Genomic DNA, 12596 nt, shown 5'->3' with positions numbered 1-12596 from the left:
GCATTTGTCAAGCTGTCCAAATTAACACAGTCAGCAGGTACTAAGGTTTATATTAGCACTAAATCATCTCATGTTTCTCCACCCCTCTAAGCTCCCCAAATAGTTCACTCCTCATTGTGTGTATAAACACCTACTCAGGGAGCTAAACCACCTGGCTTAACCCTAGTTTAGACTTACAGGCTCAGGCTTACTTTATGTGTGAGCTTCAATAGTGATTCAGTAAGTGTGTTTTTAGTTCTGTAGTTGCATGTGGCAGAGATGAAAGCTGCAGTTCTTCAGTGTGGTTTTATAGAAACTTGAAATTAGATATAAAGAAAAGCTTAACATCTTTACTTTCAGAGACTTTTTCTGGTCTTTGTTGTTTTCTCTGCCACATTAAATGCTTGTTTTCAGGTTTCAACATTAATTAAATTGAATCCTGACCCTTCTTAAGATAATATTTTGGCTGTTAGGAGGAAATTCAGGTTATTGTTCCGCTCTATTTACACTGTGTGGATTTCAGATTCAGTTTACACTCTTGTACTAACCTGAGTGTTGTGATAAAAAGTTAAACTGGAAAATATTTTTTTTGTTCAGTTTAACTAAAGTAATCTGAGCAAATGAAATATTTTCTGAAGACATGTGTCCCACTTTTTTTTTTTTTCCTGTACTGGGTCCAGCTAGTGGGCATCATAGACCCCATCGTCATGAGCCTGGAGCAAACTGGAGTGATGATGTAACCCCCACACTCCTCTTCCTCCCCCTGCCCAGCCACACTCAAGCAGAGCAGTCAGAAGAGAAAACGAACCCCGGGCCTAACAAATACATGAAGGTTTTGGTTGAACTAAATCCCACAGATAATGGCTACTGTGTCAAAGACTAAAGATAGCGGGAGGGGCGGTGGTGGTAGATGGAGGGGGAGATTACTCTGGTGTTTTGCATCAGTTGCTTTCTGCTGGGTGGCCCTGCTTGTCAAAAAAAAAAAAAAAGACAGGAGAGATGGATGGAAAAGAGAGGGAGAGAAAAGCATTTAACACAGCACATTGAGAAGAAGAGGGCTCTTAATGCCATCAAAGCAAGGGGAGAAATCAGCCATTAATTTATTCTGGCCTTCTCACACACACACACACACACACACACATATGTATGCTAGGACACACACTATGAGGTTCTGTTGTTTCCTCCATTTGTTGATTATTTCAGTAACTTCTGGTTCACGGCAGTCCTGGAAATCCCACCAGGACCCGCACTGACTAACTGATCCCCTTTCTGTGTGTGTGTTTGCACCTTACATGGTTTGTGTGTGGACTGAATTATAGCCCTGAAGTGAAGAGAAAATTTTTACCCTAAGATTCAGGAGGAGGAGCAGATGACTACGCTATTCATTGGCTGATAAGAACTGATGGAGAGGTTAATAAGCTACACACCCAGGTCATCACAGGCTTTTTACTGGGCTACAGAGGAGAAAGGAGAATGATGATGAGAATGTCTGTTGGAGGAGGTGATGGAGCTGGAAGGAGTGCTCCTCTTGAATCTCTGTATGTTTAACATGCCTTAAAAGGTCTGTCAAGCTTCTTTCTGTCGCACTGAATGACAGAAGTTCTGTGTTTTGCAAGCAGGAAGGTGTGTGTGGTGCAGAGAAACACAACCAGTCTATTAAATTACTTTTTATATTTGCATCTGTTTATCAAGTACCAGAATATCAAAATCTCATATTTGTTCCCTAAATATAGACACTATATGATCCCCTAATTGATTCCCAGTCATTTAATTTGCCAAATTCATTCCAGTCATAATTACACCTGCTTCTTATTTCACATTCATTTAGAAAAAGGAATTTTTTTACTGAACATTAGCTAGCTCAAGCAAGTGTATTTTTATCTCACACTCTATACACTAAAGTGATGATTTATCCTTTATATAACTAGGAGGATAAAATTAAGAAAACAGTACAAGAAAGAAGAAAAAGTATCATACACTAAAACAAAGAACAGAAGGAGTTATGAAAATCTACTTTGTGTAAACGGTAAACATTTAATGTTCACAGCTCTGATTTAACTGAGCTGACAGGCATCAAATATCTTGATCCACAGGTGGGAAGCATAAAAATTAAAAGCTTTTCTTTTTCTTTTCTTAGTTTAGTTCCTGGGAGCCCAGAATTAACCTGTCTCAGGTGTCCTGAGGAGTCTGGATGCTTCGTAATATGCATGTTAATTAGAGTTTTATTTAGTCCCAAGACCATTTAGCAGGGTTTTAAACCCTCCCTTCAGAATTTGGCCTTAAGTGTCTCTGTGTTTGAGTTTGTATGTTTATTGATAAAACAGCTGCAGGATAAGCTTCAGTCTGTTACCAACATCTCATATTTCTACATCAGCTACAGAAAAGTGTTTGCAAATGAAAAAGTTTTACAGTAATTATAGCTCATGTACAGAAGTAATGATTATAAAACATATAATCTGTCAGTATTTCTCTTTAGCAGCAAACACATAGCCATGTTGGGCTTTGCTGTCATTTACAAATACAGCTCAGGCTGCTTTTATATCCCACAATTCCCTTGTGTAACCCGAGGCAATAGGCAAGCACCCCCACTGAGCCGAAGACAAAACACTTGAACTGAAAAAACAGACTAAACTCTCATTCTCCCCCCTCACAGAGCTGCTGGATACTCACTAAAAACTGCTGTAAGTCTACAACTGAAGCCAGCAGAAGAACCAGGCTCAGATAGGGGACTGTACATCCTTTTTTATCAGTATCAGTCAGTACATGTACATGAATTTCTAATTAGTATACACACACACATTTGTTTTGACCATGGTGAATCCATTGACACAATGCATTCTCCAACTCCTCACCCTAACATGAAACCATAACAGCCTGCCTAAGCCTAATTTTTAAATCAAATCAAATCAGCATGATTATCATTGTGTTGCCCATCAGGGAGTTGGACTGTGATCATTTTGAGCCTTTGAAGTTCAACCTGCGTCCAATATGAATGAGTCGGTGCTTTTTTGTAGTTTTTCTGATCATATATGATAGAAAAGTCTACTGTAATCCCGTAAAGTGGTCTTGGTAATAATTCTCTAGACTTTCTGAAAGTCTTCCAAGGTTTTTGTTTGGATGTTGGCTGCTTTTTACTCATTTCCAGTCCAGTTCTTGTACCTGACCATTTTCATTGTCTTTATTTACTTACTTTTGTATGTAGTTAGTTAGAAGCAACTTAAAGATAGCCTAAATGAAGTTGGCAAAGAACTGATATTAAATTGTATCTTTATTAATTTTGTTAGATAACAGTTTGACAGAGACAAGATTATATTTTTGTAACACCCAAGTGACTCCCAAAAAGTTAGGCAAAAACTGGGAACTGTCCTACTTTATTGGGACCCTATTTTTGGGGTCCCACTCTTACTTTTTTTGACTGTAAAGGATGGATCGATAAGATGTTTAAATACACTGGGGCCTTTTTTGTTGAAACCACATGCCAAGAAAAAATAACACAAGCTCCTGGATGTCCACCATTCTCCTTCTGTCACATTCTTCATCGTTATAATTCAAGGACGGCGTTGTGCCACTATGACGTCACGTTATTACATAGCTGTCGCATCTGTCGCTCTCTGGCTGTTACCCTACCTACCAGGTAGGGGTACAGTTGGCTGTGGAAACCCAGCAGAGAACTGGACCGCTTGTTGGAAACTGGTGTGCACTGTGTCCTTAAAAATTTTGAGGAAACTGAGGGACAAAGGAAGAAAACGTGTCAGGCCAATAAAACTGTCTATAGCAAGTGAACAGTATCTGAAAGTGATGTTCTTAAGAAATAAGGGGGGGGGAGTCCAACAAAAAACAACCCATGACCTGAGAAATGCTTGTTAGAAATTAAACAGTTTTTGCCTTTTCCTTTATTTTCATTTATGTTTGCACACATCAATAAACATCTGCAGACATTTCCTGTTTTCTTTGCAATATATAAAGCGCAGAGCTGGTAGCCTTATAACCAGAGCTATAAACCGTATATTCCTTCAGAGCTGATCCCTGACATGCATTACATTTGAGGTGAAACCAGGATGTTTTCCCAGTGATCATCACCACTGGTATTGTGGTTGTTGATAGAAGAATCTCAACCACTTTGTTGTGACCTAACAGACGTCATCCCCAAAGGGCCATGTAAAAGCTCTTCTTCTGAAAACAGAAAAAAAAACTCCAAACAGGACCTTAGCATGGGGTCTCTCCTCTCTTCTCTATCCTCTCATACCTACTCTTGTCCCAGAGCTAATAGGGAGGCGCCAGGCGCCTTTCCTTCTCACCCACTCACCTTAATAATAAAAGAGAGCCCCCTGTGGAAAGGAGCTAGCAGGAGCTGGTGAAGATCACGCCAGTAATAGGATGATGCCTTTTTGCCTTTTGTCATGAGATTATGAACGGGGATAGCCTCTCCTCTGCCCCTCCACTTCTCTTTACTCTTCCCACACACAGCTACAGACGTCCTGGAGGGCCCTGTCGACTTGGAGTGGAGACAGGCGTAACCGAGGCTTTGTTGTGCTGCTTGTATGGTAAAAGGCTCGCTAATGAAATACCTTTTAGGGGGTATCGGCAGGTGAGCTCCCCAATCAGGCATTTCAGCAAAAACACACATAGACGTCCGTACGCTCACATATTCCCCATCTCCTTTTCTGCCCCCTCTCACTATATTAATTACCTGAAGTACCCTGGCCTTGCTAAAAAAAAAAAAAAAAAGCTCTTGATTCTGCCGCTCTCCTTCCTCTCTTCATCCAAAACGACAGCTAGCTTAAAGTGGGGGTGCAGCAGAAAGAAATGATAATAGTGGTAATGAACACGGGTGACAATAATGAGAAAGGTAATTGAGAAATGGCGTATGGCAAGGCCTCTGATTTTCCTTTTCCAGCCCCAAGCTAAGTGGGGACAGGTTGAAAATCATCTTATTTAGAGCTCTGTTAAATGGTTTGTGTAGAGTGTTGGGGGAGAGAGAGAGAGCGCAGGAGTTTCAGACGCTGAGGCTAAAGTGAGCTGACAGCCATATAGAGGTGATACAGAGGCCTAATGTGTGAGAGAGTTTAAAGTCACTGTTAACTTCAGACTCATTTCTTTTAATTTCATAATTCTGTGCAGTTATTAAAGACTTGACTGTGATTTATTTTTTCCAAGTGTCTTTATGTCTGTGTTAAAGATCACACTCTGCAGGCTGGTGCATGCTCCAGACACCTGCTGTATGATTGTGTAGCATGCCTGTGTGTAATTATGGCAGTTTATTTTTTACGTTTTCAGACTCTCGGTTTTTCTCTCATGTGTGTGTTCTGTTTTTCTCCTGGCCTTCTCACCCAGCCTGTGATAGAGACAGGGCGGTCTGGGCTTTAACAGACAGAGGCTGCCTCCACTAGCCCATAGTCTGCCACTCTCTGATAATGTTTATTGATTTGTAGCAAAAACACAATTTGATGGAGCAGGGGGGAGGGGGGAGGAGTATATGTGTGATTGTTACGGCTTGACTGGTTCTGTTAGACAAATAGAAAAATACTCCAGGAGTCAGAGTGGTGTGTTTGCTTTCTTCAAATCCAACCAGGTTCATTTTTTCTTTTTCTTTTTTTTTTAAATAACGTTAGAAAATTAAATGATCAAGTTTAAAACAAACATTTAATTGAAATGGCTGAATGGGAAAAAAGAGACATTGACATAAATGTCTTGTGTAAATACACACTTCATCCTTCTATTTAAGTAAGAGAAAATGTGTGTGTTTCTGTTTGAAACTCCATCTCCAGAGTCAGCCCCCCACCCCTCTTAGCCTCTGAGGTGGGGGAATGAGAGGTGTCTGGAGGTTGATCTACTGTTAGCTCTAAGGTCAGATGTGTTTGCTCAGTGGTGTGTGTGTGTGTGTGTGTGTGTGTGTGCGCTCTTCTGTTTCTGTGGAAGAGTCTGCAGTGATCACGGCTGCATGATTTCTACTGAAACTTTAACATTTGTTACCTTTGCAGTCTTAAATATCAATCACAACCGCTAGGCCCTCTCTCAGATAACAGATTTGTCCCCAAGATGAAGTAGATTTTATGTGTTTGTAAGAGTAGATGCAGCTTAAAGTAGGAGACTATTTATTTATTCATCTATTGCCAGTTTAATAAAGTTCTGCTTTGCTTGATCAATGCATGGAGGGGAGTGGTAGCCTAGTGGATACAGCAGTGTGATTTGTGAAATGCATACTGACAAAGATTACTTCTTCTTCTTTAATGCAGTCTCTTAAGAAAACTTGTAACGTGGTTATCTCCAAAATTCATCCAAGATTATAATTTGTGGCAGCATATCTGTGGGTCATCGTCCACAAGATCCATATGAGTAGTAACGTTCTAAGAGGTTTTAAAATATGTAAACCTTAACCACGTATGTGTATTTTTTACCCCTGCCAATTTGGAAGTGAGAGTTAATTAGTAAGTTGAAAGGACTATTAAACGTGACTCCTTCACATTAATACTCAGCGATCAGCTGTGTCAAAAGTGCGTGCAGTCATTTAGAGACGTGTGATTGTCGTCACGTGGAGAGAACATCCTGAGACACTGAATGTGGACGTTGTGATGTCCTGACCCATCAGCTGCATCTCTGCAGTGCAAAGTCAGAAAAACATGGTCATTTTGTCAGATTTCATAGTGAAACTGCAACATTTCAGGTTGGCGTTTTCCTCTTATTTAAACCCCAGTTGTTCATTTTTACATACTTCCAACTTCAGTTATAAATGGTTGTACATGTTGTAAATAAGCTTGTTTACAGAAACTTTTTGACTTGTAAAAAGAAAAATGACATGAAGGAAATTATGTCAATGATGGCTCAGTTCTATTAAATATTCCAGGTAACTGTAAGGCTAACAAGGTGTAAAATGCACCCTGCAGGCAGAGAAAATAAAATGTCACATGGGCATGATCCAACAGAGCAGCCATGTTTTGCGCTAAGCGAATAAATGAATAGATATTTAAAAACTTACTGAATTTATTTAGTTTGTGAATTGTAAATTCATTGTACTCAAATATGACTACAATGAAAAATGAAAAAATGGTGGTAAGAAATCATTTTCTGCTAAATTTTGCCCTGATTTTTTTCTTCATTTCCACTTTCCTATGTCAGACTTGCCTCCTAAAAGTAGTGTCTATGTGGAGCGAAGCATGTACGAGGTATGCATATTCTAACTCCTTTCTCCTCATTACTGTTAAAAAATATATATATATATGTGGTTTCTGTTTGTCTGATTCCTTCATTTATTCATCCATTTATTGTTATTAAACCTTTATTTAACTGGGCAAGTCATGAAGAACTAATTCTTCTCTACAATGGTGGCCTGGCTACAGACAAAGACTTGATCACATTGTGTTAAGACAGTTAAGACAAAAGTACTAGTTATAAACTCATTTAAAACACCCACTGCTTTCTTACAGTTACAATAAACATTGTTAAGTGACAAAAATGTGGAAATAGTAAAGTAGGTCAAGCAAAAAGATGTACTGTTAATGCACTAACCTGCTGGTGTGTAAGTTTATCTGTCTCAGTTCAGACCGGTGATGCCTCATTCCTCTGTTGTCTTTCAAATGATCAGTTTGTCTACATGTCTGGAGTATTAGTACATTTATTTATTCAAGAATGAGCAGCTAAAACAGTTGTTGTAAAATGTTTCTTGATATTTTTGGCCTGTACAGGTAGATTAAACTTCTTTTTCATGTTGGAATCTTTTTCATTTTTCACAATTTTATACAGAAAACATAAGAAAACTACACAGACAGAAATAAATATATATTGTTAAATAAATAATTATGCAGCCCCTTTTATAATAATAAAAAATGAATTAATTGATTTTGTTTTCTCCAAATTTCTCTGTCACTGCCCGCCCTCATGTCTCCTGCTCTCTCCACTACCTCCACCTCCTTTGTGAGTTGTAAAGCAAGCAGTGGTTGACAAATGACACCAGTGGAAAAGGCACTCATTGTACCACAGTGTGAGAGTAGTTTTCTTTTATTTCCCCCCCTCCCTTTCTTTTTTTCTCGTATTTTACTTTTCTCCTTTTTCTGTCTGGGGGAGGAAGGGGGTGAGGTGAGAGCGTGAATCGGGTAATGTGCTCCATTCAGGAGACATTATACACAGATTCAATAAAGCAGGAATCTGCTCTATACGCTGCAACCATTGTGCCATTGAGGACGAGTAAAAAGGCCTCGTCCAAGACTCCCTGAAAAAAAAGCCCTCAGCACCACTTCAGGAGAGAGCAGCAAAGAATAGGAGAGAGCAGGAGGAATCACAAGTAATGTAGACAAAACGGAGTTTTATTATTGCACACCTCATGAGTGAAATAATGTTGTCGTGAATCGCTGAGCATTGCTTTGATCCAGACTTTTAGCAGGTAGAAAGAGTGACGGGTTAAGCTGTTCAATCTGATTTACTTAAAATAAAAATCTCCAGATTTAAAGGGTTTTAATTATTTCTTTTTTCATGACCAGAGATGAATCTGAGAGCTTCTTAATCTTTGTTGCTCTGAGTCTTTCTGTTCTCATCCTAACAAAACACTCACATTAATTAAATCGAGTCTTCATCAGGCTGCTTACACCCCCCCCTCTCTCTCTGATTAGGCCGGCCCCCGTCATGCATATTCACATCGCTGCAGTGACAGCCTTTTAACGAGCTCTTACCTAATCACAGGAAACAATGTTCATCCTGTTCTTTTTATTCCTCCTTTTCTCATGTCCTTTCATGTGTCTTTGGCTTTCATCTTCCTGATCCCCGCTGATAGCAGACGGCCCGGCCTTCGGATGAAGGAAATGTTTGGAGAGACACAAGTGCGGCTCGGGCCTTAAATAAACCGCAATTGAGAAAGTGACTTGAGCACAGAAAGAGAAGTTCGGCTCTATCTCCTCCCTTTTTCCTCCTCCTCGCATGTCTCCTCCTCCTCCCCGCCTTTATTCATGTCCGATAGACAAATTGGATTAGCAGCTATTGGATTAAAAAGACAAAATGGTGGGATAAGAAATGAGATGAATGTGCTGTGATCACAGCTTTTAATGCGTTTCTGTTTCATTCATTTTCTTTTGTTATCCGCGATCACTCCTTCAAGGCACAGAGAGGGGACGGATGAAGCTTCTCCGGTTCATCCAGTTACTGTAATTCATTGTATTTAAACTAATGAATGTGGATAATCAGTTGTCACATGGTCATATCTTAAAATAGCTGATTCGAAACTAAAAGACCACGTTAAAATGTTACTGATCTCAGGTTTTCTTTCAGCTTAGAAGATGCACAACTTTTTAAACTTGCATGTCAAATAAATAACAGCTTGCTGTTAACTTGCTCTGTTCATATATCCTAAAATATTAAAAGGTTGATTAATATTTATGAAGAAAACGTCTGTATTCATGTGTTTAGTGAGATCTTTTTTCAAAGCACAAAACCAGAGCAGCAGCAGCCGCAGTTTGACCACCTCAGGGTGGGTTTCATTATTCCTATCTACACTGAATGGAACAGTGGCCCAGATGGCTATCTTAATCTTATTTGGCTACAGAGGCTCACTCTGGTTTTTCCCCCCTTTCTTTTTTCCCTTTCTTTCTTTAATTCTCTCCTTTACTATCTCTCCTTTGGATTCACACAAACCCTGACTGACCTGTGCTAACCAGCCTTTTCTTTATGCCTTAAGGATCTCCCTCCGCTTGTCGCAGTTTGTGTTCATGGGTGAGACGGAGTGAAACAAGAGAAGAGGGAGACAAGCAATCAGATAGAGGGGTTGTTGGAATATGTCTATCAGTTGTATCTTACCTCTGTGTGTGTGTCTGAGCTGATTATATCAGCTGTTTCTCACCACCACAGCCACATTGATAGCTGAGGTAACACTAAACATGATATTAATGACGATAAAGTTTCCTGTAGGTGAGGAAACCCCATGTATCTCCATCAGGCATATTTCGCTTACCCTTTGATGTCCTGATCAAACATTGTATCAGTGCCAAATTTATTGCTTCAGCCTCAGTAGAGTTTGGCCTGCTTTCGCTCTGTGTTGAACATTGAGAAGTGGCGTGTAAGGCGAGCAGCAAGACCCAGAACACAACCTGCCAAACTGCCAGATGCTTTGATCCAAGATGGCCCCCTGAGAGCCAGCATGGCTCCACAGCATCGCCGAGCCAAGGCTGGGTTCACAGACACAGTATCAGAGCTGCTTGCCAGGGATATTTACACCATTTGTTTTCACATAACATTCAGCATTTTTTTTTCTTCCTCTGTTGCTGCTTTGAACATATGGAAACCCTCATTACTGCCAAGCAAGTAAATACATAAAAAGGTGTTTCAGTTGGACTTAAACCTCCAGTCTGGATTAGCGCTTCAGCTACAAAACTAAAACAACCAACTTAACTAGTTTTAGTAGATGTTGTGTAATTTAGCTTTAACTAACTTATTAGCTAAAATATTGAAATACTTGATTTAATAATTTAAGAACCAGGTTCTTAAATAACTAGATATTTCTCATACCCTTTTAATGTCACACAAAGAAAAAGTAATGGAAAAATTATCATTTTATAACTTTCCTTGGATCAATGATTTTAGATGGTAGATCAGGCTGTTAAAGGGTTCATTTGAACATATAAGATTAAAGAGATGGAAGATGAGTGTCATCTCTCAGTATGTTTGCTCAGTAAATGGTGGAATAATGATTTTTTTAGTCTACTTGTACGTATCATTTGACACAGAATATCATAATACCACACTTGCTTTTACCTATTGTAAAAATTGTACTTTTAGTTCACTTAAATTGAAGTATGGATATAAATAAAGCTGCTTGTCTGTTAAATAAATCTCAATCTCTTTAAGATTCAGGTGGCATCTGGAGGTCAGAGTTCAGCTCTGGAGAGGTTGACTGAAGGGAGGATGCTGAGCAGCTGTTGAGAGTCCCAAAACCACTTTTCCTCCTTCTGTCCCCGTCCCTCCTCGCCCCTTTCTCCTTCTTGTTACCCTTTCTTTACCTCCTTTTCTCTCCCCCCCCTCGTCTCCTTTATCTTACCTTTCCTCTGACCTCCCTGCCTTTCTCCTTCTCTCCTCCTTTCCTCTCCCTCCCTTCCACCCTTTCATGAAATGCGGCTGCTGGCTGGCTAACGGTGGGGGATATAGCTTTATAATCCCTCCTCGTCTTCCAACCCGCCTCGCCACAATGTCACAGGAGCTTAATATTTGCCATTATTATTTGCTTGTTTTATTTGACTTGGAGGCAGCACAATGACCTGTCAGCACAGGCTTTATCCCTCCTCCGAGTGTCGTCCATTTCAAAGTTGACTACAGTAATCCACGAGCCCCGATTCTGCTAAATCCCGAAGCTTCTTTTCATTCGCTCGTTTTTCTTTCCTCTCACCCCCCCTCCCCACTTCCACCTCCTAAATGAAATTACATACATCTGCTGGCTCAGAGTATCACAAATGTCCACACACTCACCGGTGTCCACACACATCCACGCGTCTGCCTTTTGTCATCCGTGAACCAATACTCCCTGTGCTCAGTGTGTGTGGATTCCACAGATTACGTTCTGATAAATCACTCATTTGTTTACAGGTTGTCATCATATTCAAAGTTTCTTTTATCCTGAATGTGTCAAAGTTAAATCAGCTTGACTCTGAATTCTTAAAAAATAAATTGTATAGGGGTATGATGCACAAGGCCTAGGTGTATTTATTTATTTTTATTTTTTTTTTTTGTGTGTGTGTGTGTGTTAATTCTGTTATGATCCCTGTTGTAGTTTCCCAGCTACTGAACCGTCGTCTAAATAAAGGAAACAAAAACCAGCAAGAGATAATAACTTAAGCCCCAAAAACAATCCTGCATCTCTCAGTTTCTTCTCTTCACAGACGTACTGAGTGGCGGATTAAAGATGCTGTCGCTGGTTAACTGACCTCAAGTGCTGCAAAGCTCTTGTGCCAATTCTACACAAACACAGAGCTGCATGATCTGACCACAGAGGAATTCATTCATGCACAAAATACCCTACTACTCCTGGTTTAAAGATTCAATTGCATTTAAGTTTCTAATCTGATTCATGTGAGATGAAAGTGGACAAAACAAACCAAACAGATGGAAAATGACATGTGACCAACATTTAACCTACTGCTGCTGCTCAGCATTTACATACAGTTTTAAAGGACTGATCCTGTTGTTTTAGCTGAATACAACTGATAGACATTGAGAAATATTGAGGACTAGTATGGATTAAAAGTACTGCTTTTTATTCTTGTTCCTTTTTTTTTCTTTTTAGTATGAGCAATTTCACAACTTAAACAACGCAGATTTATTCATCTCGTGCCTGTTCTGCATTAGAAGACCTTCAGATCTCTTTGGGCTTGAACCCAGATCTTAATCTATTAACAAGTTTTGAACCATTTAAGTACAGATGGATAATCTATTTTTATAAATCCTCATGATAATCTGAATTTGGTGTACTGAGGCCAGTATGACTCTAACTATGGGTCAGACATGATTTTTTTTTCTAACATTTGATGATTTCATCGGATGTGCTCGGTCTGTATCAGCTGTGTGCGTTCCGTTGTACCGTGTAAGCAAGTTAGAGCACAGAGCTTTAACCCCAGGTTTGCATTAGCCATGCATCTGAGCCTTGC

At 39.7% G+C, this 12596-nt stretch overlaps 1 protein-coding gene across 6 annotated transcripts in view; it reads left to right on the top strand.

Annotated features, from left to right (window-relative positions):
- ehbp1 (EH domain binding protein 1) overlaps positions 1-12596 on the top strand; it is a 148855-nt gene that overhangs the window by 126581 nt on the left and 9678 nt on the right. The gene's annotated exons all lie outside the window — the stretch shown is intronic.

This window comes from Melanotaenia boesemani, chromosome 16 (assembly GCF_017639745.1).
Source record: "Melanotaenia boesemani isolate fMelBoe1 chromosome 16, fMelBoe1.pri, whole genome shotgun sequence".
Taxonomy (NCBI): Eukaryota; Metazoa; Chordata; class Actinopteri; order Atheriniformes; family Melanotaeniidae; genus Melanotaenia; species Melanotaenia boesemani.
This window is presented reverse-complemented; position numbering and strand designations above follow the sequence as displayed.